This window comes from Pinus tabuliformis, chromosome 5_1 (assembly GCF_031772625.1).
Source record: "Pinus tabuliformis cultivar Carrire ecotype Pingquan chromosome 5_1, CPIR1, whole genome shotgun sequence".
Classification (NCBI taxonomy): Eukaryota; Viridiplantae; Streptophyta; class Pinopsida; order Pinales; family Pinaceae; genus Pinus; species Pinus tabuliformis.
This window is the reverse complement of record NC_142305.1, coordinates 828402901-828411925: the sequence shown is the minus strand read 5'-3', so window position 1 is coordinate 828411925 and position 9025 is coordinate 828402901. Positions and strand designations below refer to the sequence as shown.

At 36.2% G+C, this 9025-nt stretch overlaps 1 pseudogene; it reads right to left on the bottom strand.

The window, feature by feature from the left end:
- Window positions 1-2015: 2015 nt before the first annotated feature.
- Window positions 2016-2129, bottom strand: LOC149167462 (5S ribosomal RNA; annotated as a pseudogene).
- Between the last annotated feature and the right edge of the window lie 6896 nt (window positions 2130-9025).

Here is a 9025-nt window from a genome sequence, read left to right as displayed (position 1 = left end):
TCACCATTTTCCTCAAGTCTCTTCCACTCTTGGCATCATAATCTCCCCCTCAAGTGAGAATACATGAGACTCATATATAGGAGGAGCAACCAATTCTTGTCATAACGGAGGAGTAATGTGCATGCATTGTATTCCATTTAGAGGAGTGTAACTTATGCCATTAAGGAGAGATATGCATGCCTTAGTTAAGGAGAGTGTAACATATGCATTAAAGAGAGCGTAAGAGGAATATTTTATGACATATTTTTAACGAGTTAAAATGAATATTCCATTCTTTGATGAGTGCATAAAATAGAGTGTAATGTATTATTTAAGAGAGAGAGAGAGAGAGAGAGAGAGAGAGAGAGAGAGAGAGAGAGAGAGAGAGAGAGAGAGAGAGAGAGAGAGAGTTACATAGAGCCATGAGATTCATGAAGGAGATGTGTGAATTGATTGAGGAGATAAAGTTGACTTGTAATTCCTTTTTAATCATAATATCATAGTCTCATAAAAGATAATAATAATATTAATAATATTGAGAATTCAATCAAGATTGAACTATTATGATTGATTAATAATAAGTTAAGTCGTTTTTCTTCAACTCCGCTTGATTACCAATTTATGCAAGGTTATTTACTATTTTTGGAAAGTCATGCTTGAGATGTTGGACATGACTTTCTATTTTTAGAAAGTCATTCCAGAATTGTGAGAATGAAATTTTATTTAAGGAAATTCATCCATGAGTGGTATTTTTCTTCTGGAGAATAGGGATTCTGCACCCCTATTTCATGCATCTTCGTGCCTTAGTAGATTGAGGACTTTGCACCCTGATCTACTCCAAAGATCCAAGATTCCACAACTTGATCTTTTTAAATATTCAGGACTCCGCGCCCTAAATATACAAGACTCCACGTCTTTATCTTTCTTGGATTTAGGGCTCCACACCCAAATTTCCATGTTGTCTCATCTACTGTGCTTTTAAACTTTTTGTTTCTCCTCATGGTACTGATTGTGAGCTTTTACCCATCAAATGGTTCGCTGGTAAGGCCTTGTTCAAAGACTTGCACACATTACAATCTTATAGATCAAAGGAATCAAATGAATTTCATAATGAAATTAACTTAATCACAATTTATTGAGAATGATGCATGACTTCCACAGTCATTTTGAAGAAATGACTTCCAAAGTCATTCATAATTGAACATCCTTGTTGGAAAATGACCAAGTACCCTACGACATCCTGCTTATACAATATTAGACATATATAATCACACAAATCATGTATCATCCATAAATCATAATTAACCATCTATTGCACATAACCATGAGCATCCATGGGTCTATGTGTCTCAATCTTGGATCACCATCCATGTCATACACCTGCTTCATAAATCAAATGCAAAAAGAGAAACATATGTATAACATTTACTTGATCAAAAACCATGTAATACAGATAATCAAAGATACCACACATAAGAGGAATTATAACTATATAAAACATTGTTCCCTAATCCAATGATCAATCTTCCATACATAAGCATAAAAGGAAATATAACTATGTATATAAAACATTATTCCTCAATCAAGTGATCAATCTGTCATATATATAACTCATCAAAAATAACCCTTGATAGGAGTGAAAAAACTATACTAGAAAAAAATTGGGACACTACATACTCCCCCTCTTGGAGTAAACTTGGCCCAAAGTTTAACTAAACAAAAAATGAAACTCAAGATGCATAGAAGATGCATCCTCCCAAGTGGCAGAACTAGGACTATATGGGTCCCATTGGACCTTTACTTGGTCCACCATGTGACGTCTGAGCTATCAAGTGCAATGGTTCAAAATGAAAACTAGCTCTGCCTTAAAATTCCCTTCGTCCGTTACCTGTAACTGATGCCAATATACAATATGGCATAATGCACATGTTACACTTCTCTCCCTGGCTCGGTGCTTGTGGTGGGCACTAACTTGACGTGGCTTGTGACTCCCCAATTTGTTGATTGCCGTCGATGTTGGTTAACATTTGGTGGCCTTTTACCAACACTAGGACTTACCGGGAGGTCACCCATCTCAGTACTACTCTGGCCCAAGCACGCTTAACTGCGGAGTTCTGATGGGATCCGATGCATTAACGCTGGTATAATCGCACCCTCCTACTTCAAAGGGCATTCCTGGCACTCTCTTACCAAGAGCCAACCTGAACACCCATCAAAAACTTGCTTACCTTGAGGGCTTCAGTATTTAGATGGGTAGCATATCTAAGCAACTCCATGAATCGTGCTTCATAGTCAAGGATTGTCTTAGTTCCTTGCTTAAGATCATGGAACTCATTAAATTTCCTCTCCAAGTATTCAGCGGAAAGGTACTTTGCTTGAAATTCCTCTTCAAATCATTCCCATGTCAAGGTAGACATGGAGTATCCCAATTGGGATTCTAAGTTCCTCCACCATAATAGTGCACTCTCCTTAAGTAGGTATATAGCAAACGTTTCCTTTTGGTTTCTAGAATAATTCCACAACTCAAAACATAGGTGCATGTTTTCCAACCAAGCTTCTACTACCTCCTCTTTTGTGGTACCCTTAAAGATAGGAAGCTTAACTTTTTCCAAATCTCTATGTACATCTCCATCAGATTGTATTTCTTGCCTCTCTACTTGAGATGAAGAACCAGACACTGAAGGATTTCCCCCAACCCTACTAATCAAGACTTTAGTCAACTTTTGGAAAGATAACATCATATCCCTTAGTTCCGTGATGGATATTTTCTCATATTCTTTATCTTGGGGAGGTGGAGATGAGACTTCCTTCCTCCTCCTTGATGTTCTCTCCATGAGTACTTAACCTGACCAAGGAAAAATTCCGGTAAGTAAATAAATATTAGTAGGAAAGCCCTAGGTCCTAGAGTTTTAACCTAGCTCTGATACCATATGTAAGGTCCTACCTTATCAACCATCAGTATTATACTAAGGCTGACTCAAAATGTGATATTATTTTATTTTAAGTTGATTTTAAGACGTAAAAGTTAATGCAAGGTCATATATCTATATTTTTATTTTTATTTTTATTGGTATTCTTTACACTACACACTAATTTCTACTAACTAACTAACCCATGGTAATATTAAACTTCTCATTAAAGCTACAGGGTCATGGTTCGTCAAGATCCAAAACTTACAACCATAAGTCTTAAAATCATATTTAAATGATAAAGTCTTTAGTGGGATAAATAATATCAATATTTACAAACCACAATTCCAAATAAGCTAATTGTTCATTCTATTGCAATTAAAAGTGTTTAAGAGTGACTAATTTGATTATGTTCTAAATAAGATGCCTATGAATTCTTTGGTAAAACAAAGGAAAGAAAAACCAGATATTTCAACTTCTAAAGGCGTGGTTTCCAATGATTGTGAATTCATATGTGAGCTAACAATTACAACAATTTACCTACCCAATTTGAATTCCATATATTTTTAATTCAATGGAATCATCATGCTTATTCATTGAGATATTTCCAAAAACACCTTGGTTGCAAATCCTAAATTCACATAGCCATATTTATAGACAATTCATAGATGTAATTAGCTACAACCATTGAAGCAATATGTCAAACAGTTTGCAACCATGAAATGTACAGCCATTGAGGCATTTTTTCAAACACTTATAGCCATAACCCTTAAGGTGATTTCACCACAATTAACTAACATGAATCTAAGATTACATAACTTATTGTTCATTGCCAGTAATGCCAATAATTGAACCTAATACATAAGTAGAACTATCATCCATATTCATTACTACATATATAAAACTCTAGGCACATAAATTACTATAAACATTTAAGGAATTTTACAAATAGCTTGCAGTAATGTAGCTACAACCATTGGAGAATTTTGAACAACGGTTAGCAGTCACAAAACAAGCTGCTAAATATTAAACTATCAAACACGCAGTCACAAGTTATTTAAACTATCATTGTATTAATCATTGAGAATTTAAAACAAAAATTCCAATTTTATATAACAGGTTGGTTTCATAAATAGAGATTACCAGGTAAGTCATAGCTAAAAGAAAAAGAAACAGTGAAACAAACCACTAGAGAGCATCATCAAATCTGTAAAATATAACAGTGTAAAGAACCAGATTCTTAAACTCTGTTTTTTGAAGTCAAAGTTGGGGTGACATGGCGAAAAGGCACAGATACCCCCTGAAGTTAAAATGAATCGAAAGAGAAATGCCCAAAAATGTGATTCTTTAAAACCACAACAAAAAAACAAATTCCTACTATCTCATTTATCACTTTTGTCAAACATATAATGTGCAAACTTATCTACAACTGTAAAAAGAGAAGCAAAGCAAAATTTATGCTATCAATATGTTTTCATATACTCATGGCATCCTAAATGCTTCAGCCATTAAGACATGATGTCAATCAACTTGCAACAAAACTGTACAAAAATAAAACTTACATAAAATAATCTACAGTTATTGCAAAATTCCTTCAACATTTAGTGTGTAGCATTTGATATACATCTAAGTTTCAGTCAACAACCAAATAAGCAAAAACCATGTAATGAACTACAAAAAAAGAACACAATATAATGTTGTCAACATACCTGGCGGTGAATTTATATAACTCAAAAAGGTGGGAGTATGCTCCAGCTCCAATATCCTTACCAACTCATTGTGAACCACCTAGTTTTCCTCCCAACCATATCCATGAAGAACTTCTCCCCTTGGAACCCCCGAGCTACAAAAGCTCACAAGCAGTACCAAAAGACAACAGTAGATAGATTTGCAAGGCAAACTAAGGAAGCAAATTTTCACTTCCTCTCAATACCACTCATGGCCAACCTCAATAGCTAGAGATCTCAGTATTTTAGTAAGAATTTCATAATTATTTTGGAAGAAATAGGCTACTCTCCATATCTCTCCCTCTCACCATTTTCCTCAAGCCTCTTCCACCCTTGGCAGCATAATCTCCCCCTCAAGTGAGAATACATGAGACTCATATATAGGAGGAAAAACCAATTCTTGTCATAAAGGAGGAGTAATGTGCATGCATTGGATTCCATTTAGAAGAGTGTAACTTATGCCATTAAGGAGAGGTATGCATGTCTTAGTTATTGAGAGTGTAACATATGCATTAAAGAGAGCGTAAGAGGAATATTTTATGACATATTTTTAATGAGTGAAAAAGAATATGCCATTCTTTGATGAGTGCATAAAATAGAGTGTAATGTATTGTTTAAGAGAGAGAGAGAGAGAGAGAGAGAGAGAGAGAGAGTTACATAGAGCCATGAGAGTCATGAAGGATATGTGTGAATTGATTGAGGAGATAAAGTTGACTTGTAATTCCTTTTTAATAATAATATTGTAGTCTCATAAAATATGATAATAATATTAATAATATTGAGGATTCAATCAAGATTGAACTATTAGGATTGATTAATGATAAGTTAAGTCGTTTTTCTTCAACTCCACTTGATTACCAATTTATGCAAGGTGATTTACAGTTCCCAATTCGTGCTTGAGATGTTGAACATGACTTTCTATTTTTAGAGAGTCATTCCAAAATTGTGAGAATGAAATTTTATTTAAGTAAATTCATCCATGAGTGGTATTTTTCTTCTGGAGAATAGGGATTCGGCACCCCTATTTCATGCATCTTCGTGCCTTAGTAGATTGAGGACTTTGCTCTTTGATCTACTCCAAAGATCCAAGATTCCACAACTTGATCTTTTTAAATATTTAGGACTTCGCGCCCTAAATATATAAGACTTGACGTCTTTATCTTTCTTGGATTTAGAACTCCACGCCCTAATTTCCATGCCCTCTCATCTACTGTGCTTTGAAACTTTGTGTTTCTCCTTATGGTATTGATTGTGAGCTTTTACCCATCTGATGGTTTGCTGGTAAGGCCTTGTTCAAAGACCTGCACACATTACAATCTCATAGATCAAAGGAATCAAATGAATTTTTTAATGAAATTAACTTAATCACATTTGACCGAGAATGATGCATGACTTCCACAATGATTTTGAAGAAATGACTTCCACAGTCATTCATAATTGAACATCCTTGTTGGAAAATGACCAGGTACCCTACCACATCCTGCTTAGTACAATATTAGACATATATAATCACACAAATCATGTATCATGCATAAATCATAATTAACCATCTATTCCACATAACCATGAGCATCCATGGGTCTATGTGTCTCAATCTTGGATCACCATCCATGTCATACACCTGCTTCATAAATCAAATGGAAAAAGAGAAACATTTGTATAACATTTACTTGATAAAAAACCATCTAATACAGATAATCAAAGATACCACACATAAGAGGAAATATAACTATATAAAACATTGTCCCCCAATCCAGTGATCAATATTCCATACATAAACATAAAAGGAAATATAACTATGTATATAAAACATTATTCCTCAATCAAGTGATCAATCTTTCATATATATAACTCATCAAAAATCACTCTTGATAGGAGTGAAAAAAAACTATATTAGAAAAAAAATGGGACACTACAACTAGTCACCAGCTCAGGAGGTGCAACGTGGGTCTCACCCAAGATGTAATATCGACATATTTTCCCCAGAGTTTTCTAATCCAAAGATAAAAAATAGGCACAAAAATGAAAGTTCTCTGAATCTCCTGAAACTATTTTCAATTCGTAGTGTTTGTGGTTCTATTTCCAACGATGCTTGAATCACCTCAATCCGATGTCGTATGAAGAAGTTATGACATTCTGAAGTTTTTTACCAATAAAAAAAAATGTAGATGGCTTGACTGGGCTGTTGATTGGGCAATCCATACTATTGACATCATGATTATTTCAACATACCAACTAAGCGTACTGAGGGCCAATCATAGCCTACCAAGTATCAGACCATACAGGATGTGTTGGCATCATTTTATTGGTCAAGGTTGTTTTGGTGGCCCAATAGGTGGTTGCCACATGGCCCAATCAGAGGCCGCCACGTGGTGCCTCCACATTGGTCAAATTTTTTATATTTAGACTCAAATGCCTCGACAGGGTTCGACCCCTCGACCTATCATGTACAAACTTTGCGCCTTACCATTGGGATACAACCGTGGTTCTTAATATACCATGGGACCTAGTTATATTTGAAATCAATGTATTTTGGCATTGGGAGGAGGGGTAGGGTAGTGAGTCACAGCCCCTGGTCATGCTCACATCATACAACCTTGGTGGAGGAGAGAAGTCAGAGGGGGGAAGGACCAACCCCAACCCCTAGTCACGAGGTTTGACATGAGACCATTGACTGGAAACGAGGGCACTACCGGAGTGGGGCGGGGATTTAGCCCTAGTCCCTGGTGTTATGGGACTCCACAAGACTGGAGTGGGAGCTATGCTAGAGGGCACGGGAATTTGGCCCCTGCCTCCAACCATATGGCCATGATGTGACTATTTCTAGGAGCTCTAGCGACGGGGGCGGTCAGTTGACCCCAACTCCCAGCCACATCGCCACCACATAACCTTGTCTTAACGGAGAGGGAGCCAGAGCCGACGGGGCAGACCGTTGGCCCCAGCCCCTAGCCTTATGGATGCTCCATGTGGCCCTGGTTTTGCGCATAAGTGTTATTTGGAAATTTAATGAGGTGACAAAATGCATGGTTTGCGGGAGAATTTATCACTCGGGAGAATGAGAAAAGAGTGAAAATGTCCCACAATTTGTAGGTTTGGACTCACTAGCCTAGATGGGGGTTTTTGAGCGTCTTGAAATCATTAAACCTCAGTTTTCTAATTTGATAACTATATGAAGGAATTTTTGCAGGATCAATTTTTTAGTGCCAAAGACAATCAATGTTTTGAAGCAATTTGCAAGCATTTTGAGCATGGAGAGAGCCTAGTCAAAGGTTTTCTAGCCTTCTTATTTCATCTACAACAGTTGTTACTTCTATAGTGTATCTCTTTTTAGTATTTTCTAATTATGTGTTCATGAGAGTCCTTTTTTGAACTTCAATGTGGAACTTCAGGTGCAATACAAGGACTTGATGTATGAGTCATTTTTATGTTGACATTTTCATGACTTGCTGTAGGGAGTGATATTTTTGGAGTGAGAATTATTTGTAGGATAATGTTTCTTTGTAGGAGAAACAAGTAATTCTACTATCAACAATTTGTATGTACTCATTTTCCACTTAAATCAATAGAGCGGTCTAGTTATTGGGGCAAGCCTAGAGACGTAGCCTAGGAGGGGTGAACGTTGTCATCAAATGTTAGTCTCTTCTCTTCATGTTTTGTGTTTTTGAGATGCATGTGAATGTGTTACTCTTAAAATTTTATACCAAAACCAAATTCACCATCTTGAAGAGGTTGTGAAATTTGTTTACCTTTTAAGACCCATTTTGTTTACATGCAAAGTGTAAGAGGACAATCAATTTTTATAGAGGAGAATTTCTCCTCCATTTTCAAATCAGGTGGTATCAGAGTTGGTTCTGACCAAGTTGCAAGTATGGTCAAGAAACTGAAGCATGAAAGTCTCCAAGAGTTGGAGGAGATTAATTTGTCTCTTCTAATGGAGAATGTTGAGTTGAGGAGGTTGCTTGAAATTATAGAGGAGGAGAAAAGGCAGATGCACCTATAGTTGCAGCATGTATTAGTGGAACAGATTGGTGAGAGTTCCATCCCAGGAAGTAGCAAAGAATCCTTCCAAGATGAAGCCAATTTGTGGACATGGTTTATACACGAGATATGGACCCTATGTTGAGAATGATGCTTGTGAGTTTTGTCAACATCTAGTAGATTTTCTTTATGTACATGTTGGTAAAAGTGGTTGGATTGAGTTATCATCCACTTCTACATCAGCATCTGAAACAGAAAAGATGGGTGACAATTCAAAAGAGGTAATTAGCATCTCTAGTTCTACTCCTTCAACTAATTTTGATAACACATATTTTTCATCTTTTGAAAATCATATCGAAGGTATTAGTATGAAGCTTTTAAATCGGATTGGTTATGAAGGAAAATGCCTCGAAATCATTGGCCAAGGTATCA